The sequence below is a fragment of the Callorhinus ursinus genome, unplaced genomic scaffold, assembly GCF_003265705.2.
Source record: "Callorhinus ursinus isolate GAN/ISIS: 27379988/994484 unplaced genomic scaffold, GSC_fseal_2.0 scaffold18, whole genome shotgun sequence".
Lineage (NCBI taxonomy): Eukaryota > Metazoa > Chordata > Mammalia > Carnivora > Otariidae > Callorhinus > Callorhinus ursinus.
This window is the reverse complement of record NW_027397080.1, coordinates 19,914,244-19,936,071: the sequence shown is the minus strand read 5'-3', so window position 1 is coordinate 19,936,071 and position 21,828 is coordinate 19,914,244. Positions and strand designations below refer to the sequence as shown.

Here is a 21,828-nt window from a genome sequence, read left to right as displayed (position 1 = left end):
TAGAGAAAATATTCCGTTCTTATGATATTCATAGTTCATTATAAGCAGACAAAAGTAAGCAAATAATCAGAACAACATGGTAAGGGCAAGTGTTTAAGATGTACTACAACAAAAACAGAAGTACAGAAGGAGCGGATTGATAATGAGTTAGGAAAGGTTTCATAGAAGAGATCTAAACGAGATTTTAAGAAGGAATAGAACAGAACTTCTCTCCAGGCAGATCATGAGAGTAAAAACACTATATATCAGTCCATGCTAAGCGTCATAATGGCATTTAGAAGTGGGACAAATCATTTCTCTGAAATGATCTACAAGAGCTTCACAGTAAAATTTAAGCTAATCTTTGAGAATGAGTAGAACATGATTATGCGTAAAAAAGAAGGGACTGCATCATGGGCAAAATACAATTGGAAATGCACATATTTAGCTAAGCACAACAAAAATAACCCTGACTGGTTGCTGGTGCTAGTACAACCTGGGTACTATTTTAATTTGTTTCTTCCAAAGAAATACTGCCTCCAGCATTTCAGTTGCTCCAGCTCTTTTTTGCACATGTAACATCTATGTGCCAGCTAGCTAGCTATCTCAATTCTCATTTCATCTTTACAACAAACCTGAGCTAAGTACTAATATCCTAATTTTAACAAGAAACTCAATCAACCACAGGAAGGTTAGTAACATTTCACAGTACTGTTTCACGCATTCTGTTCAGTGTCATCAATTTATTCTCTCAATCAATCCTTAAAACAACCCTAAGAACTAGGTATTAGTACTTCTAGTCTATAGGTGAGAAATCTGAGATTCAGGAAAGTTACACAAATTTGCCCAGAGTCACACTGGGAATAAAAGGCAGAACCTGGAATTAAATCCAGGTCTCCATGATCTCTTCTCCTTCATATAACATTTTATCTCTCCTTAATCATTATCCAGTCTAATTCAATATGCTTCAATTTTTATATTCTGCATTTCCAGTGACTAGTAGTAGTGGTACCTCTTGCATGGCAGGTACCATATACATTTGCTGAAGACACTGTTCCTATGTGTTAGAGCTAACAGAAAGCTAACAGCTGTTAGCTGGAGAAATCCTAGCCAAATCCAACACAAGGTCACTTCTCAAAAACTCTCTTTAGGTTTTTCCAAAGAGTAGGGAAGAGCCTCCAATGCTACAGCCAGACTAGCCCGAGGGAGAGATGCAAAGAAATCTTTTCATCAAAGAGATGGAAAGGCAAGTCTTACCAAGATCTGGTTACAGCAATGCAGAGATCATGCAGTACATACTGCAGCAAAATCAAGTGCTGACAGCTGAGCTAGATCAAGCCGCATGAAGCTGTTAAAAAAAAAAAACTAGAGGCACTTAAATCCTAAAAATGCCTCTAAACAACTGCAGGAAACTGACACATGACAAAAGAGTGAGATTCAGTTAAAGCAGTTCAAGAGTTAAATCCATAAAACAACTCACATGACAGCATAGCTCATACTGGTAGCTCACACCTCCCACTTGGTTTACCTTTTTTCCACATAGAAAAGGTAAGCTGTTTTCTCAGTTCCCAGAGAATCCGATACCCTTCAAATGTTGTTTCTCAGCTTGCTAGATGGCTAAACCAGGACATAGGAATGACGCAACAACATCCCCCTCTAACAGCAGGAAGGGAATCAGGGACTAGAAAAAGAAATGAGTAGCTGGGAATGATCTTCCTTCCCGTTCCAAACACCACAGGCCTGTCCTACTTCTACAAGAGAGGTGGCTATTACATGACACTCATCCCAAACCAATTTTTTTCTCTTTCAGACCAGAATTAACCTTTTAAATTTAATTCCATTTAATTTTGTTCTCGTGTCCTTAAGACAAGTTGCTTCAGGGATTTCTCATAATTTCAAATAATTGAAGGAAATGGTATTTAAGGTACTTGGAAAAGTTAAAAGCATAACATAATAGCCAACATTTATTGTATGTTTTTTTTAAAGATTTTATTTATTTATTAGAGAGAGAGAGACAACGAGAGAGGGAACACAAGCAGGGGGAGAAGGAGAAGCAGGCTTTCTGCCGAGCAGGGAGTCTGATGCGGGCCTTGATCCTAGGACCCTGGGACCATGACCTGAGCCGAAGGCAGACGCTTAACAGCTGAGCCACCCAAGTGCCCCTTTTTTACTGTATCTTTACTTCATGTCATTCTAAGCCCTCTGCATCAACTCATTTATTTCTCACAACACTAGGAGGCAGATACTATTAACTGCATTTTTCAGATGAGTAAACTGAGGCACAAAGAGGTCCAGTTCCTTTCCTGAGTTTACACAAAAATCACATGGTAGGGCTGGAATTCAAACCCAGGCCATGTTGGTCAGTAAATGTGAGTGATATTACTAAACTAACATAATTGTAATGCATAATGCATAAGCCATATGATAGCATATGGCTTAAGGAAGCAACACAATATAACCTAGTCAAACATTCAACATCTGAATTTTACTTTGTTCTCAGCACCATATACTTTATCTGCAGGCACTCTGAACTCAGCATGTAATAGATACATATATGTGGAACAGAGGTTCTGGAGTCACACAGACCTAGTCATATATGTGACAATATGTCACTTAATAGCAGCAAGGGCAAGTTACTTAACTATGTTTCAGTGTCCTCACCTGTAAAACAGGGATAATAGCTACCATGTAGAATTATTTAAGGAAGGACTAAATGCATTATAAATTCATCTGAAGATAGTAGCTGGCCTTACAGGAAGTGCTAACCAAATGTCATTAGCTACTATTGTTAATATTATTTCACTCTGCCATTTTACCTATTTTCCATATAAACAAACACAAAAAAATGTGTTTCAAAGCTGTCACATCATTTTGAAATAGGCATATGTACTGGATTTCACATTTCTGTATCTCCATAGTTCAGTGATATTTTCTAGTACCTTTATAATCCATGGAACACTGCTGCTGATACAGGCATCTATTCTACCATTTTGAAGATACAGCTGCAGTGTTTCTTACATTGTCAAAAGACATACCACAAACTCTTATCTCTTGATACAAATTGTCACAGATTTATCTCAATACAAATTATCACATTTCTGACTAATTGGTAAACTGACTTTGAGACTCACTGTGAATGGCTTTTTATCAAAACACCTCAAATTAAAATAGCAGTATCTTTTCAGAAATTATTTACTTCACCTCATTTGACAAATCTGAAGCCCAAAGAGTAAAGTAACTTGCTCAAGTCTATGTAGCTAAATAATGACAAAAACTGAACCAGAACCTCCAGACTCACTTAGTCCAAATCTCTTTATCATCTCTCTGGGCTGAATAATTCAATTTCCTGTACAAGAAGGTGATAAACATCTGAGAACAGAGAATGACTCAAATCTCTAAGGACAAAAAAAAATTTCAGGATACAAGGCTTCCATGATCATTTAACACAGCAAAACAGCAACAGAAAGTGGCATTACTCAATACTGTTTCCTTCTCAAAAAATCATGTCATCTCAAAACTTTGCTCTCCTACATGTGTATTAGCCTAACCCACATCTGCTCACGCTGCTACTTCCCAGCTATCTCTGCAACTTTCTGAAACTGTCTTGGCAAATTCAGGTCAAAATCCTAGTAACAAACTCCAGGGAACTGTCACAGTACCGTGTTATTATAGCAAATACTCCTGAAAATAAATGGGGCTTAGAAATTCTATTATACTCAGATTCTCAGTGTAATTATTTTTGCTGTGATAGAATCTGATGTGGGTTTTTTCATAAAAATACTAATATAAGAGAGAAGACATAAAAGTTTTCTCATTAAGGCCACTTAACTGATATTCATTAAACTTTCCCAAATTTTCTGGAGCATTTCAAATCTCACGTGAGTTTAAAGAACTTAATTCATAACACTCTTTCCAAAAGTCTGCTCTAAAAAAAGAAATGTCTGCCTCTATGTACTATAATATTTAAGCAGAGTCAAGAGCAGAAGTGGGTAATCCATTTTACAAACAAGCCATAGCAGGATTGGGGAGAGAAGGAGAGAGAGAACAGGAAGACTAGCAAGTCAAATCAATTATTTACTTAAAAGTCCACAGGGTACAGAGCACTATGAGATGCACAGTGCCAACCTGCTCCACCCCTTCTCGGCTAGTCAGTACAGGCCCCGAGATGAACACCGGAGTCCAACAACCAGCCAAGTTCCAGGTAAAATGGCCTTACCAGGCTCAGTGGGGCCAAACACACATATTTTTAACTCCAAGTCAAAGAACAGAGGTTCAACGAAGAAGATGATCAATACCTTAAATATTGACAAGAGATTAAGGAAGACAAAGGCTATGAAAATGACTGAATATATGGACACTGGGTCTTTTGAAAGGGCATTTACAGTAAAGTGTTGGACACAGAAACAAGACAGGAAGGGTGTTAAAGAATGAGGAGCACGAAAGAAAAGGCTGCATAGGGAATGCTCTGTTTTTAGATGTTTGAGAGTAAAAGAAAAAATATGGCAGTCACTCTAAGAGATAGAAAGGCAGGGGGATTTTATTTATTTAGGATAGAAAAGATCTCAGTGTACTCCTCATCTCAAAGGAAGGACTCAATAAAGAGTGCAAGGGATGCAATCAACAGATGCAAGACAGACAGGAATAGGTTAAGAGTGAGGGAGGGACTAGGAAATGGGATGGTGAAGAAGAATGATCCATGTGGATCCTGAAAGTCACCAAACGCAATGAAAACAGAGGAGAGCAAATGGTAGGGACTTTGAAAAATCAGAAGCCGTGCAAAAATGGCAAAAAATGGTCTAGAAGCAACAGTGAAGGACTAGAAATATTAATTGCTCCCCATGTCCAAGGAATGACAAAATAGTCAACCAGCAAAAATACGAATAATTAACATTCATTAGAGAAAAAAACTCATTTTCAGTTGTGTGTTAGGAGATGGAGGAAATGTTGGGAGAAAAGATTAAGAACCTAGGACTTTGCTCACATTTGTGCAAAGGTTCTACCAGACCCAATAGAAGCAGCTGGTAAAGGAACAGCAGGAATGAGGTGGAGAGGGGTGGGGTTGAGCTTTATAATACTGAGAAGAGAGAACACTGAAGAAATTATCAACAGCACACATGAAGAAAAGCTAAAAACTTTTATGGCTGTGGATAATGGGGAGAATCAAGAAAGGCAGATACCCCCCAAAAAAGTGCTAGATATCAATGACAGCTAGTCTCCAGCACTAACTACACTTTCAAGCAGAATGACCTTCAAATCCCACTTTCCCAGAAGATGGGCCCTGCAACTTCCTTAGATGTCATTTGCCAGACTAGCAATTTGCCGAATTGTGTCAAGTGTGTGTTTGTCTTCTGAATCGGACATTTTTTTAAAAGATTTTATTTATTTATTTGACAGAGAGAGACACAGCGAAAGAGGGAACACAAGTAGGGGGAGTGGAAGAGGGAGAAGCAGGCTTCCCGCCGAGCAGGGAGCCCGATGCGGGGCTCCATCCCAGGATCCTGCGATCATGACCTGAGCCGAAGGCAGACGCTTAACGACTGAGCCACCCAGGCGCCCCTCGGACATTTATTTTTATGAAGGATTTGTTGAAAGCTCTACAAAAAGATATGAGAGACATTATCCAAAAGTGACTATCCTTGACAAGAACTAGGGCTAGATCATATTTGGTCTTTGAAGCCCTCCCCCCCACTCCTGCACACACAGGATGGAAAAGGCTAGATAACACCAATTAATATGTGGGTAGCACTTCACTGATTTGAATTACTGCCTAATCAATTATCTCTTCCCCTCTCTTTTTTTTTAAAGATTTTATTTATTTATTTGAGAGAGAGAATGAGAGAGAGAGCATGAGAGGGGGGAGGGTCAGAGGGAGAAGCAGACCCCCCGCCGAGCAGGGACCCCGACGCGGGACTCAATCCCCGGACTCCAGGATCATGACCTGAGCCGAAGGCAGTCGCTCAACTGACTGAGCCACCCAGGTGCCCCTCTTCCCCTCTCCTTATTCCTATTCTTATGACCTCTACTCCAAGGACAGAGGAGAAGAAAGAACATGGATTTATTGTCACAGTGATGGAGAATCATAATTCTACTGCTCCCCAAGGGACATTTCTTAAACCCCCTATGAGTTTTAGTTTCCTCATCTGCAAAGTAGGAGTAACAGTACCCATTTCATGAAACACTGAAGAGTTAGTAGACATCAGGTACCTGCTACACAGCAGATGCTAATGAAATGACAGATAATATATTCTACTGTAACATGCTGCAATAACAAAAACCGGAAGACTATTTTAACTCTATCATGATAAATTAAACCATCCAAGATGAACCAGTGTATTGCCACACTGTGTTGTCAATGTATACAGGACAAACGAAAAAATTCTAAAGTCACCAATGCATTCCAAAAATTCCTCCATACTTGCTAGGGCATCTAACAATGGTATTATTTATTAGGATACAATTTCTATAACTAATAACTTATACAATGTTTAACGGTTTGAAATGTACTACATATACTTTTTTTTCCAAACGAGTGTTTCCAAAATAAAGGAAAACTTTTAACTTCCGCTTCAATCCCAAGGCAATTTTAGAGACTCTCAACATATCTCAAATAAATGGTGTCGTGGGGTACCTGGGTGGCTCAGTTGGTTAAGCGCAATTCTTGGTTTTGGCTCAGGTCACAATCTCAGGGTCATGAGATCGAGCCCCATGTCTGGCTCAGCGCTCATCGCAGAGTCTGCTTGAGATTCTGGCCCTCAAAATCTTAAATAAATGGTGTCATAAAAGTGTGTGGATATAGAGTAATATTTAGCAGAGAATTTGAGGCAAAAAGGCTATCTTGTTTTTCACCTTCTCCAACTTCAGTTAACTGGTTATCACAAATGCCCCCCCCCCAGTTTTACCAATCTCATAATCTTACATTTACCTTTCTTTTTCCGCATCAACAACTCCAATCTCTTCCCTCTTCAAAACTTCTAATATATTCCTTTTCTTTTTTAAGTCCCTATATTCAGGTCCTCATAGTATGCACATCTGAATTTCTACAAAAATCCTTAAGTGGCCTCTTTTCCAATAATCTATCTAACACCTCCTGGTTAATCAGTCTATTATTTATCAATGCCTTACCTCTATAAACCTTCAGTGGTTCCTAAATGGTAGCAAGATCAAGTCCAAATGCCCCAGTATAATGTTCAAGACTGTTCATAATTCAAGCATTACCTCCCTAATCTTATCTCCTCCTTGTCCATAATCTAAACTCTATTATTGGAGCAGACAAGTATTCTCCCCCCTCCTCCAGTTCCAGAGAAAGTGGTTTATTGTTTTTAGAACAAAATAAGATACTTTCAGAACTCCTGTTAGTGAAAAACTGTTAGAACTTTTAGAACAAAAAGGTTGAAAACTTTTCTAAAACACTATTTTGGCAACTGATGAAGTAGGCACTTCAACAAAGAAAACTTCCCACCTGCAAGCGTGTGGAGTTCGAGCTGCCCGATTAGATCCAGCTAAGGGCTTAGAAGCAGGGCTTGCATTTGCGGCCGGTGTACTGAGTGTCAGGTCTGACCTCCCAGTCCTGAGGCCTGCGGCACTCCTTCTTCACCACCCACTCATGGCTTCTTACCACCCCGCGCCTCACAATCCTGTATGGGACCTTATGCAGGAGACACAGCTCTCAGTGGGTGGACGGAGCAGCCTGGCCGGCACCCAAGCTAATCCAGGGAGGGAAAAATGGTGATCCTCCTCAAGTGGCCTCGGACACCCCTTCCACAACAGAAGTCCCCACTTTTGGACACCCTCTCCTCCCCCAGTGATATCGCCTGGGGCCAAAGCAGTTGTTTAGTAGGAGAGCAGGAGGTGAGAGGCCCCACTCCCAGGCATCTTTGTGATAGATGACTACCTGTTTAGGTGTGTTTACTTGTTAGGTGTTGCCTATGGGGCAAGCAGGGGCCCAAGCTACTTTTGGGGCAACACAGGCCAGGATCAGCTCATGAGAGCCTGGCACTATCCAAGGAGAGCCAGAGGCCCCAAGCCCGGTGCTACCACTTCAGATCCTAGCCTGGCTGTGGGGTCGGCATGCCTGGTGTGGACCAAGCGGGGGCTCCCAGCAACTCCAGACCTCTGAGGCAGGAAAACAAAGAAACAAAGCTGCCAGCTCGTGGAAGCCCCAACAATGATCCTCAAGGGTAGAGCAGACAAGTATTCTTAGGTCCAATCAATAATACAAGTTTATCCCAATCTCAACATCTTTGTTCTTTTGTTGCCCTGGCCTGGAATACCATTCCCTTCTTTCTGTCTATTCATGTCCTATCCATCATTGTAAAACTCTACTCTAACGGCCTCCATGAAGACCTCACAGATCACTCAGCCCAGACTAATCTCAGTAAACTCTTACCTGTCATTCTAAGTTAGTAGCATAACAGACCTCCTAGAGCAGGTACCACTGTACCATAGATCAGGGACATTTTCACCAAAGAATACTAAGCTTTCCATAAGGCTAAATTATTCAATATAAAGACTTTCATCTGAGATGATGCCCTTTCATTTCTGTTTTAAAATGTCCCATCTTTTCTGAAACAGTGGTATTAGATGAGAAGGCTGTTTTTCATTTTTGTGACCTTACTTGGAAAACAAAAAGTTCTTTTGAAATATGAATGGTTTATCAAATGAAAGCTCCAGAATCACCAGTCAGTATCACGCCTTTTGGGATTAACATATGATCCAATATTGTCATGGAACGTTTCAAAAACCAGGTACTGTCTCCCCAATTAGAATGTTAAATTCCTTAGAACAAGGGCTATATACAATACTTGCTTTGTCCACATTAATTAGCCCTGGGTTAAATATATAACAGGTACTATAAATTGAACAGAACTGACTAAATTACTGGCTTTTAAATATGATGTGAAACTGACCAAATATGTAAATGAAGCCAGTGTTCCTTGTCTCCTCTCTACCTCTCTTCCCTAAAGATTCTCTGCACTCTTCTCGACTGTACCCACTTAATGAACAGCCACCTACTTCCCCTATTTCTGCCCTAATCCCACTCCTCTTGCCTTTTATGATCAGAAATTTTATCCCCCCCATTACCTTATTATTCCTCCCTGCTCCATTAATTGCCTCACTACTAAGCCATCTATTTTTTCATCATACTTCTTTATGATCCTGATGGTCTCTTTCAAGTCACGGGGGGATCCAGTATTAAAAAAGTCTAACATAATCAACAGTCCTCAAATTCCTACAAAAAAAAAATTAGCATATGCTGGAAAGTATCTAATTTTATCAAATTATATTAAGAGTATCTCATATCATGGGGCACCTGGGTGGCCCAGTCGCTAAACGTCTGCCTTCAGCTCAGGTCATGATCCCAGGGTCCTGGGATAGAGCCCCATGTCAGGCTCCCTGCTCAGCGGGAAGCCTGCCTCTCCCTCTCCCACTCCCCCTGCTTGTGTTCCCCTTCTTGCTGTGTCTCTCTGTCAAATAAATAAATAAAATCTTAAAAAAAAAAAAAAAAGAGTATCTCATATCGTACTCCAGTACAGCTGTGGCAGAAAGTATAAAAACTGGTATTCCTGGGGCGCCTGGGTGGCTCAGTCGGTTGAAGCCGCGACTCTTGGTTTCGGCTCAAGTCAAGGTCTCATGGGTCGCGGGATCGGGAACCGGGCCCCACCTCAGGTTCTGTGCACTCCACAAGGAGTCTGCTTGAAGATTCCCTCCCTCCCCCCTTCTCTGTCTCTTGTCTCTCTCTCTCTCCCAAATAAATAAATCTTTAAAAAAACAACAACTGGTATTCCCGATGTAAACCAGCAATCATTACTTTGTTACACAAACAGCCTAAACTACCTCGGTAGTTATCTTACAGATTCAATCAGCTTTTGTATACTCAGGAACAGTCTTCCATTTTAAAGACATTTAATACATCTTTAAGTTTATCAAGATCTAAAAATGATATTCTTCCTCTCCTAGGTAACATAAGCCAACGTTGGCCTCATTTACTTAGGGAAGAATGATCTTAAATGCACATAGTTCATAAAATCATCATGTGCTCATTGTAATGTTCAACTGCAAGCTCAGGAATCAAATCCTAGCTTGGCATTCATCAGCTGTGTTGACTTTAGGCATACTGATCTCCTATATTAAGGAATTTTTATCTATTAAATGGGGATAATAATATCTACCCCAAGGGATTTTGAGAAGATTAAATAAAGATATAAAAAGAGCTTAAATACAGCGGCTGGCACATAGTCAATAATGTTAGGTATTATTATTAGTCCTCAATGACTAAGAATCCATAGAAAATTTTCAATTCTAATTCTGCTTATTCACTGATACTAGATACAAATCACCAACATGGCCTAAACAAGACAAACACCCCCAGGTAATTAGGAGGACATACATTATGATAAAGCTGTTCCAGGGTTTTAAAGAGCCAAAAATTAACTACATTTATCTTGCTCAGCATTTAACTTATCCAGTTAACTTGAAACTGGATAAAACCAGAGATTTCTTTACTTTTAGAAATAGGATATGCTGTCAGACCCAGGTGGATGATACCATTTTTCTATCTGAACTGTTCAGCCTCCACAGAGAGGCCACACACATAATGCCTGGGTAAGTGGGTCAGGAAAATACATTTCACCTTTTAATTATAAGGGGTTCAAATCTGTTCCTATATGTATTTTGCCTCACAGCGGACTAAAAATATTCTTTTCCCTTTTATTTTGTTTTAAGATTTTATTTATTTATTTGACAGAGAGAGAGAGAGAGAGAGAGAGAGAGAGAGCGCGCGCAGGAACACAAGCAGGGGGAGTGGAAGAGAGAGAAGCAGGCTTCCCGCAGAGCAGGGAGCCCGATGTAGGGCTTGATCCCAGGACCCTGGGATCATGACCTGAGCCGAAGGCAGACGTTTAACGACTGAGCCACACAGGGGCCCCCGTGTTCTTCTCCTTTTTAAAAAACTGTCTTTTAGACAGAAAAAAGAGATTAACTTTTAAAAGCTACAAATAAGATACTGATATTAGTACAAGATAATATTTTCATTATAGACAATTTCAATTCAATCAAGAACACAAGTTAAATAAGTTACATTCAAGCAATGATTTTTATTTATAGGTTCAAAATAAGTGCTGTTCTTCAAGTCATCTTGGGAAGCAAGACCCTCTTCCAGCAATGCCACCAAGGCTCAAAACCTTTTTGAAATTCTATTTGCAGATTCTCAAAGATGAAACCTCACACACAAAATTCCTAATCTCCACCTCTTAGAATTACAACTCATTTATGACCAAAAACCGTACTGATTACTCACTTCATTCACCAGACTTGCTTATCTTCAAAAGGTAAATTCCCCCAAATTGAAGACTTATCAGGATTAAAAATGTGCAATATGTTCTAAAGGCAAATTCAAAAGAAGTATAGCACAGCTTGGAAATCTCACTGAAATAAATATATAATTATTTCCCATTTTGGAAACGTCTGGTATTTGTTTTTAAAAAGCAGTCATAAGGGGCGCCTGGGTGGCTCAGTCGTTAAGCGTCTGCCTTCGGCTCAGGTCATGATCCCAGGGTCCTGGGATCAAGCCCCGCATCGGGCTCCCTGCTCAGTGGGAAGCCTGCTTCTCCCTCTCCCACTCCCACTCCCCCTGCTTGTGTTCCCTCTTTCACTGTGTCTCTCTCTGTCAAATAAATAAAATCTTTAAAAAAAAAAAAAAAAGCAGTCATAGGGGCGCCTGGGTGGCTCAGTAGTTAAGTGTCTGCCTTTGGCTCAGGTCATGGTCCCAGGGTCCTGGGATCGAGCCCCACATCAGGCTCCCTGCTCAGCGGGCCTTGTTTCTCCCTCTCCCACTCCCCAACTTGTGTTCCCTCTCTGTGTCTCTGTCAAATAAATAAATAAAATCTTTAAAAAAATAAAAATAAAAAGCAGTCATATCACCCTATAAATATCCCACAGAGATGACCATAAAAGCACAATTAACAAAAGTGGAAGTCTGAAATATCGTAACAGATCTATGCAAAAGCAGCAAAATGATACTGTGGATAACAACTGAAGTTAATTTAAACAATCAAACTATCGTGCTTCCATAACATTGGCTCCCAGAGTGCCTCTGAAGAACAGTGTTTAATACGGTTATTTACATCCATCCTTCTTGAAAATTTACATTTAGTTCACACTGGTTTGGGTAAACTGGAATTCTCCAAAAGAAGGAATTTCCAAGTTGTCTTTTGGAAAAACAAACAAACCAAAAAAACCCAAACTTGTCTTTGTCTTTTTTTTTTTTAAAGATTTTATTTGTTTATTTGACAGAGAGAGAGATAGCGAGAGCAGGAACACAAGCAGGGGGAGTGGGAGAGGGAGAAGCAGGCCTCCTGCCAAGCAGGGAGCCTGATGCGGGGCTCGATCCCAGGACCCTGGGATCATGACCTGAGCCGAAGGCAGACGCTTAACGACTGAGCCACCCAGGCGCCCCAAACCCAAACTTGTCTTTTGTTCTTTTGTTGGTCGTTTAAAGAGATGGATTTGGACTAAGAGAGGAAATTATCCCAGTTTAGCTCACCTAAACCTAACACATCCTGTACCCGGACTGTAACCTATTTAGCACACACTTCAAAATTTGATTAATATCCTTCTCCTAAAGAAAAAAAAAAATCTGGGAGGCACCTGGGTGGCTCAGACCTTCGGCTCAGGTCATGATCCCAGGGTCCTGGGACTGAGTCTCACACTGGGCTCCCTGCTCGGCAGGAAGCCTACTTCTCCCTCTCCTGCTCCCCCTGCTTGTGTTCCTGCTCTCGCTATCTCTCTCTCTGTCAAACAAATAAAATCTTAAAAAAAAAAAAAAAAAAAAGGACACCTGGGTGGCTCAGTTGGTTAAGCGACTGCCTTCGGCTCAGGTCATGATCCTGGAGTCCCGGGATCGAGTCCTGCATCGGGCTCCCTGCTCAGCAGGGAGTCTGCCTCTCCGTCTGACCTTCTTCCCTCTCATGCTCTCTCTCTACCATTCTCTCTCTCAATAAATAAATAAAAATCTTTAAAAGAAAATCTGGCATTGAATTAATTTATGCCAATATTTCAGCAACTGTCATTCAAAATTTAAAAATCCCAAATTTGACCCTCGACAGCTCTGTGACACTGGACAAGATACACAGCTTCTCTGTGCCCCAATTCCTAATCTGTGAAATGGGGCTAAAACAATAAACACTATATCTATTTCATGGGTGTGGTGAGGATTAAATGAGCTTGTGCCTGGCACATGGCAGGCACTCAAATATTTGTTAAATGAACAAGTAAATGAAATAATGCACATAAAATGCTTAAGATAGTACCTGACAAATATAACTAATGTTGTAAAATCACTTGAAATCTTTACCTAGAATAAGCAAAAATAAACGGCTAAAAAAAATGGCTAACAACATTAATATCACTCTCCCAAGATTCTATAACCAGACTTAATATTTTTCAATGATTTTCAAATAAATAATTTTCAAAAATTACAATGGTTTGAAATAGTCTCACGTATTATCTTACCAACAGTCTCAATTTCCAGCTGCAGGGTCTCTCTTTAAGTGATGAAGGGCTGGCTAGAACAACCAGAAATTATCTCTCATTTGTACCAATTACAACCACACAGCCAACACTTGGTCTAAGGATGAGTCATTCAAGAAAAACAGATGAATAAAGGAAATTATACTAGTCACTGAGAAAGTCCCTAACTTCATCAGAAATTAGTCAAGTTAAAATTAAGCTTTTAAAAATTCTTGGGGCACCTGGGTGACTCAGCTGGTTCAGCGTCTGCCTTTGGCTCAGGTCATGATCCAGGGGTCCTGGGACTGAGCAACACTGGCTCTCTGCTCAGCAGGGAGCCTACTTCTCCCTCTCCCTCTGCCTGCCTCTCTGCCTACTTGTGCTCTCTCTCTCTGTCAAATAAATAAATCAAGTCTTTCATAAATGAATGAATGAATGAATGAATGAATATTCTTGAGTTTCTTCTAGTCTGCCCAGTATACAAAGATGCTATCTGACTTTAGACTAAATCCTATTAAGAACAGGAAATTTTTCTTCTATTCTTTGGGTAAACAAAAATGTAAAACTGAAATAATGGCCAATATTTACTATGTACCAGGTATTATGCTCTAAATGCTTCTGTACATTAAATTATTTAATCCTCACAACCACACTTCCCATCGTAAAGATGGAAAAATTGAGCCTTTCTGAGGCTACAGCCGAGAGCACAAGCTGGGGGATCAGCGGGCAATTTAAACTATATAGTTTTAAATAATCTTATGAGGTAAAATGCCATTTAACCAAAATGGTCAAAGAATGAGAATAAGACACAAATAGATAACCAACTGTCAAAGAATCAGAATATAATAAATCACCTTAATAAAAGCTTACTTGAATAAAACTAAATGATTCAGAAACATACTCCAAGATCTCCTGATGCCTAGAAGCCAATGTTATGAACTGTGAATATGAAAAGTGCAAGAGACTGGGTTGAGTATATACTAACTTTGTAATCCATTCTGAAAGTCACTTTTTAAAAGATTTTACTTATTTACTTATTTACTGGTCAGAGAGAAAGAGAAAACACAAGCAGGGGGACCAGCAGGCAGAGAGAGAAGCAGGCTCCCCACTGAGCAAGGAGCCTCATGCGGGACTCGATCCCAGGACTCTGGGATCATGAAATGAGCCGAAAGGCAGATGCTTAACCAACTGAGCCACCTAGGTGTCCTCGAAAGTCACTTTTTTAATGAATTCCCCAAAGTTAATCATTTGTCTCCTCACATTTCAAAAAAAAGTTTATTGAAGTCCAGCGGTAGTCTGAAGTATGGATAAATATAAATGCATTCTACTTTTACTTTTTATTTTGACCTAGTTGGGGTAAAAAGTAAAGAGGCTGGTTTCATAAAATATTTCTAAGTTGTTAAAAGAAAAAAATAACAGTGAGAGATTAGGAATGATTGTGAACAAAATTACTCCAACAACATCTCTCAGAAACTTCCTTAAGTACCTCTGTTCCAATGTTTCCATAGAAATAACTACTACATCACTCCACAATCTTCTGATATAATTCCATTAGAAAAGTCAAAATGGGGCACCGGGCTGGCTCAGTCAGTGGAGCGTGCAACTCTTGATCCCCAGGTCATGAGTTTGAGCCCCATGTTGGGTGTAGAGCTTACTTTAAAATTTTTAATTAAATAAAAAAAGTCAAAATTATCATTGCTTTAAAATACATCTTAGGCATCTCTTAAAAAAAAGTTTTACATGTATCACCCAATTGTGCCACATGTATATTAAGTTAAATCATCCCAGTTACCAGGAATTGGCTTAAAGTATGTACAATATTAGTACATTCTTCTGCCTTTAATAAAAGAGGAAGAATTACTACTGAGAGAGATCACTGGCAAGTCAGAGAAGTAGCTGGTAGAGAAGCTTGGAGTCACCCTTACCATTAAAATAAAATGTTATTCAACAAAATAGTTCAAGTGAGGTATTACCTAGTCTCTCATTTCAGTTAATAACTCCAATCTGAGAGCATCAGACAAGCACTGATTAAGCATCTTTCTAAGAAAGAACTGTGCATAGTTAGTTCTTTGCCAGTGACAGATTCCAAAGAAGTATCTGCTTTGTGGTACCAGGACTGGACTCCTGTACTTTCACACCCTGATAATTGTCATACCAACCTGAAGCAGGTGGAGCACTCCCAATCTCTGGATTAGAGAAAACCCTAAGAATTCTAATAAAGAGTCCATTTTTTTTAAAGATTTTATTTGACAGAGAGCACAAGCAGGGGGAGGAGAGAGAGAAGCAAAATAGTCCATGTTAATAAGCCTAAGAAATTAAAACTGAGGGGCGCCTGGGTGGCTCAGTCGTTAAGCGTCTGCCTTCAGCTCAGGTCATGATCCCAGGGTCCTGGGATCGAGCCCCACATCGGGTCCCCTGCTCTGCAGGAAGCCTGCTTCTCCCTCTCCCACTCCCACTGCTGTGTTCCCTCTCTCACTGTGTGTGTGTGTGTGTGTCTCTCTCTCTAATAAATAAATAAATCTTTTAAAAAAAATGCTTAAAAAAAATTAAAACTGATACCTATACATAAGTCTCATTATGATCAATCATCAAAAATTCTGAGGGGGGGTGCCTGGGTGGCTCAGTCATTAAGCGTCGGCTTTCAGTTCAGGTCCTGATTGGGATGGAGCCCCACATCGGGCTCCCTGCTCCGTGGGAAGCCTGCTTCTCTCTCTCCCACTCCCCCTGCTTGTGTTTTGTGTTCTCTCTCTCGCTGTGTCTCTGTCAAATAAATAAAATCTTAAAAAAAAAAATTCTGCTGAGGGCCTACTATGTGCAAAGCTCATTTAAAAGAATTGAGGGGAGTTACCAGCTAAAACAACTTAGCTTCTAATGAAGAAGCTTCTGATCAAATTAGGTAAAGATACAAACTAGTAAAATTGACCAAGAATATAAGGGGTACTGGCATTACAAGCTGCAAGATTTGGGGGGTGGGGGAGAGCTTTGGATCCAATTAGGTAGATAAGATACATGCCAGTGTGACTTACCAAGAACATGAGGGCTATCAGCAATAAATGCCAAAATTTTAGAGATTTACTACTGCAAAGTCAGCACAGACTTCATAGAAAGGAACTGAGCTGAGCCTTGAAGGATAGGAAAGTTTAAATAGTTAAACTGCATAAGAAAAGGACAAAAGATAATGGGAACAAAGATGCTGAATTGGAATGTGGTCATTAAATATTTATTAAATACCTACTACATGTCAGTCACTGTGTCAGGTACTACGCACACACTGATGAACAAAGCAGATGAGTTCCCTGCTCTTGTGAAGTCTATGGGGAAGGCAGATAAAAATCACGCAAGCAGGGCGCCTGGGTGGCTCAGTTGGTTGGGCGACTGCCTTCGGCTTGGGTCATGATCCCGGGGTCCTGGGATCGAGTCCCGCATCAGTCTCCCGGCTAGGCGGGGAGCCTGCTTCTCCCTCTGACCCTCTCCCCGCTCATGCTGTTTCTCTCTCTCAAATAAATGAATAAATGGAATCTTAAAAAAAAATCATGCAAGCAGATATATCATTATAAACCGTAATAGGTGCTATGAAGGGAGGAGGCAACAGACTCCAGCAACAGGGAATAATGGAAAAGGACTCGCAAGATAAAATAATGAGGGAGAGTATCTCTGATACATATGCTGAGGCTTGAAAAAGGCAGCCAGGCAAAGAGCAGGGGAAAGGGTGTTCAAGGAAGAGAGAGCCACACGTAAAAAGGCCCTGTGGTAGGAAAGAGCTTGTTAAGGATAAATAAGAAGCTGATGTGATTGAAGCATAATGGGCAACAAGATTGGAATAAGGTGAAGCTGGAAAGGTAGGCGGGACCAGGTTATATAAGACATCATAAGCCAAGATAAAGAGTTTGAATGTGGATTTTATTCCAAGCCTTAAAGAAAACCCTTAAAAGTTTTTTCATATTCACAAACATACTGTTGAATAAAAGGAACCAGACCCAAAAGAATATCTGCTGTATGATTCCATTTTTGCAAAAGTACAAAGCAGGCAAAATTAATATATGCTGTTAGAAGTCATGCTGGGAGATGGAAGGGAGACAGGAACTGGAAAGGAACTTGGTGGGGGCTTCTGGGTACGAGTAATACTGTTTTGATCTAGATATATTGTTTGTAAAAAAAAAAAAATCAAATTGTACTCTTTACATATATGCGCATGCATACACCCTCTCTCAAATAAATATAATCTTGGGCGCCTGGGTGGCTCAGATGGTTAAGCGTCTGCCTTTGGCTCAGGTCATGATCCCGGGGTCCTGGGATCGAGTCCCGCATCGGGCTCCCTGCTCCTTGGGAGCCTGCTTCTCCCTCTGCTTCTCTCTCTCTCTCTCTCCCTGTCTCTCATGAATAAATAAATAAAATCTTTAAAAAAAAAATCAAATAAATAAAATCTTGTTGTTGTTGTTGTTTACAGATTTTATTTACTTATTTGTCAGAGAGAAAGAGCGCACAAGCAGGGGGAGCAGCAGGCAAAGGGAGAAGCAGGCTCCCTGCTGAGCAAGAAGCCTGATGTGGGACTTGATCCCAGGACCCTGGGATCATGACCTGAGCCGAAGGCAGACGCTTAATGGACTGAGGCACCCAGGCATCCCAATAAAATCTTTATTAAAAAAGAAAATTGGGGGGGGAGGGCGCCTTGGTGGCTCAGTGGGTTGGGCATCTGCCTTCAGCTCAGGTCGTGATATCAGGGTCCTGGGCTGGATCTCAGAGTCCCGTGTCCGGCTCCCTGCTCCTCGGAGAGTCTGCGTCTGCTTCTCCCTCTCCCTCTGACCCTCCTCCCTATTTGTGCTCTGTTTCTCAAATAAAGGAATAAAATCTTAAAATAATAATAATAACAACACATAGCAAAGCCTAAAAGATTTGCGATGCTTGTTTATGTTTTGGCTTATATTTTAATATGGTATTTCCAAGCTCTTCGCTTGCTCCCCCAACCCGAATACACAGAGACTGTAACGAAACTAATCCCAAACTTGAGTACCAGTCACTCTGAGTTCAAATCAATGGTCTCTCCCCCTCAGGCAGTAACTGCCCTGAGCTCAGCTTCCTCACATATAAAGAGGATAATGACTACCGCACAGTTATTATTTTCTCCCTATCATCACCCAAAATATTGAGTTGGTAGACTGGTATTTTAATTTAATTATTATTTCCTAATGATATACGGAGGGCCCATGGCTGATGAGGTTCCATTCTCAAGACTGACAGGTGGGAGAGAAGGGTTATAAAATAGTCAACATGTAGAAACAGAATGGATAAAGAGATACGAGGAGTTAGATATAAAAATGGGACTGCTTCTAGGTGCACCTGGATGGCCCAGTATGTTAAGCATCAGACTCTTGATTTCAGCTCAGGTCATGACCTCAGGGTCCTAATAGCAAACCCTTCAACCAGCACGGAGTTTGCTTGAGACTCTCTCCTTCTCTCTCTGCCCCTTCCACCCCCACTGACACTCGCTCATGCTCATTCTCTAAATAAATAAATAAAATATTTTTTTTTTTAATGGGGTTGCTTCTAGAAGCTGGGCAACAGAGGCTTCAGACTTTTTCTAAGACAGACTTGAGCTATAGCAGCAGATTGGGACAGGTTCAGCGACCTAAGAAATTATGAGAAGGAGGAGTGCCTAGGTAGTAGTTCAGTCGGTTAAGCATCTGACTCTTGATTTCGGCTCAGGTCCATGATCTTGGGGTGGTGAGATCAAGCCCCATGTCCCGCTCAGCGCAGAGTCGGCTTCTCTCCCTCTTCCTCTCCCCTCTACTCCTCCCCACGACCCTGTCTCTGTCTCAAATAAATAAATCTTTAAAAATTATGACAAGGAAAAAATAATCTTATGTCTTCCAAGAAAGACACAATTTCTAACTGATGTATTCCCTTTGTGGAATATTAACTAAAATAAGTTAGAGATAAACACTAAGGATATTCTGCCATAGGTGGAAGGGCAAGGCCTTCAATTATTTTATAGCATCCCCACCCTTAAGAATTATTTGAACTATAAGGTGTAAAGCACTTAAGTATAGCCAAAGATGCTGAAGTTTTATATTTCAGAAGGTACCATTTCAAAAAGGAAACAAAAATGTAAGTTCAACTCCTTAATAAATCTTTGGGTAATTTTCCCCCCACAATGTATATCCTCGTCCTAAAATGAAAACCTGGTCCCTCATGAATTTCTTTCCCCTGATCTGCCAAGTTTCCCTATCTCTACCTGTCTTATTCTTCTCATGCACCTCACCAATAAATACCAAAGGTTTCCCTGTTTCCTACAAAGTCGGCATACTGACTCTCTTAGTACTCACCCTGAGCTCACCGGTTTGAATCAGGAACACAGAACAATATTCCCAGGGATCACTTTGCTAACCAATACCTTAAAAACAACACACAGTTTAAACAAATGATGGCAGTGTGGGGATTACACAACTGCATACATTTGTCAAAGCTCATCAAACTGCACATTTAAAATTGATGAATTTTAGTGTATGTAAATTATACCTCAATAAAGCTGATTTTTAAAAAAAGAATGAGGGCGCCTGGGTGGCTGTCGTTAAGCGTCTGCCTTCGGCTCAGGTCATGATCCCAGGGTCCTGGGATCGAGCCCCGCCTCGGGCTCCCTGCTCCACGGGAAGCCTGCTTCTCCCTCTCCCACTCCCCCTGCTTGTGTTCCTTCTCTCACTGTGTCTCTGTCAAATAAATAAAATCTTTTAAATAAATAAAGAAAGAAAGAAAGAAAGAATGCATGTATTTCTTCGGCAAATATTTACTGAGCATCTATCATGTGCTTCCAAGTTTATACCAAATTTCTCAGCTTGACTATCTGGGTCCTACCTGTAAGTAATGTGCCTTACTCAGAAGCTGACACTGTCCCAAAAAGCCCTATTACATGAAAAATGGTTCTTGCTTCTGATCATGAATGTCACCTTAATGGATGGCCTCTACAGAAGGACCACTAGCTATCCATCATCTTCCATTATATAAATGAAATCTATGATCACCCAGGTATCTGCATTTCAATACAAATGCTTCCATCGTAAAAAAAATACATATATATATTTATTAAGCACCTACTATACATAGGACACACCACTAGCACAACCTTGTATATTTGTTTTTCTACCAAAAACCAAAAACACCTAGGAGACCGGGGGGGGGGGGCGGGGGGACCAAAAACATCTCAAAAGCATACTGAAAACATTGCTGGAAGAAAAAGAAGGCAATGCTACTGGGGAATAGACTTAATTGACTTATTCTACAGTCCAATGTGACCCAGTGGCTGAGGCAAAGGCCTAGAAACTAATGCAGTGTGCACAATGGAGATAGCCGTGGACCTGAGAAACAGGCTTGGGTTTGAATTCCAGCTCCACTTCTTACCAGCTGTATGTGTAAACTTGGGGAAGTCATTTTACCTTCTGACCTTCAGTTTGCCCATCTGGGAAGCAGGGATGCCAACTATCACCTCACAACATTGTTGTGAAAACTATAGGAGATATATACCACCTAGCACAATTACTGGGCACACAGTAAGCAACTCAACAAAATAAGCTCCCTTTCTTGGTCTTAAACTATTTAGGAGTAAGAAAATACCTATTAATCAAGGCTAATTCATAATCCCTGTTAGTAATCACAGAACAACAATGAACCTGTATTTGCTGCCTTGTTCATACTCTAATCAACTCCCTCCCCATCCCACTATTTCCAATTTTTCAAACTTTAGTTACTATGTTTAGAAAAGTGATTTAATTTTAGAAACCTGGAAAATTCTTCTGAGTAAATTAAGCAAAACCTTAATCTGCCCCAAGGGGAATCCTGAGCAAAATAATTATTTCTGACAGAAGAGTTTTCTATGGGAGTTACTTAATTTAACCACACGAATACCACCAAAGCTGCACACAAAGTGAGAGAATACAATCTGGAACATACTGTACAGATTCTCCAAAGGGAAATATCCTCCTAAAATCCAAACCTGTCCTTCCCTACCTAATCTGAGCTAATAAAATCTTACTAGTGGATCTGAATTCCCCTCACTCTTGACTCTAATCCAGCTCCTTAGGCCAGAACTGCAGCAGTCAGTAAAATGCCCTGAACTAACCCCACCTCTCAAAATATCCCCAAAAGGCAGGGAGGTCCAGAAAGTATTTTCTCCTCAATCAACAGATAAGGCACCAGGAGCTCAGAAGCACAATTCCTTTCCCAAGGTCATTCAAGTCAGTGAAGGTGCGACGGGAGAATCTGCAAGCAATCCCTAGCTTTCTGGAGATTACACTGCAGGGTTGTTGGCGGGCGGGGGGCGGCCCCGGCCCGGCTCGCCCGCGTCCCCCTGCA

General features: G+C 40.7%; 1 protein-coding gene across 10 annotated transcripts in view; it reads right to left on the bottom strand.

Annotated features, from left to right (window-relative positions):
• The window catches only part of LUZP1 (leucine zipper protein 1), a 100,532-nt gene that overhangs the window by 71,103 nt on the left and 7,601 nt on the right, over positions 1 to 21,828 (bottom strand). The window contains exon 1 of one of the 10 annotated variants that reach the window (XM_073903197.1): positions 1,508 to 1,528. The exons of 8 other annotated variants lie outside the window; for them this stretch is intronic. The gene's annotated coding sequence lies outside the window, so the exon portion shown is untranslated. Of the gene's footprint in view, positions 1 to 1,236; positions 1,255 to 1,507; positions 1,529 to 21,828 lie in introns of those variants that run through there. One more of the 10 variants, XM_073903200.1, reaches the window with a different exon arrangement.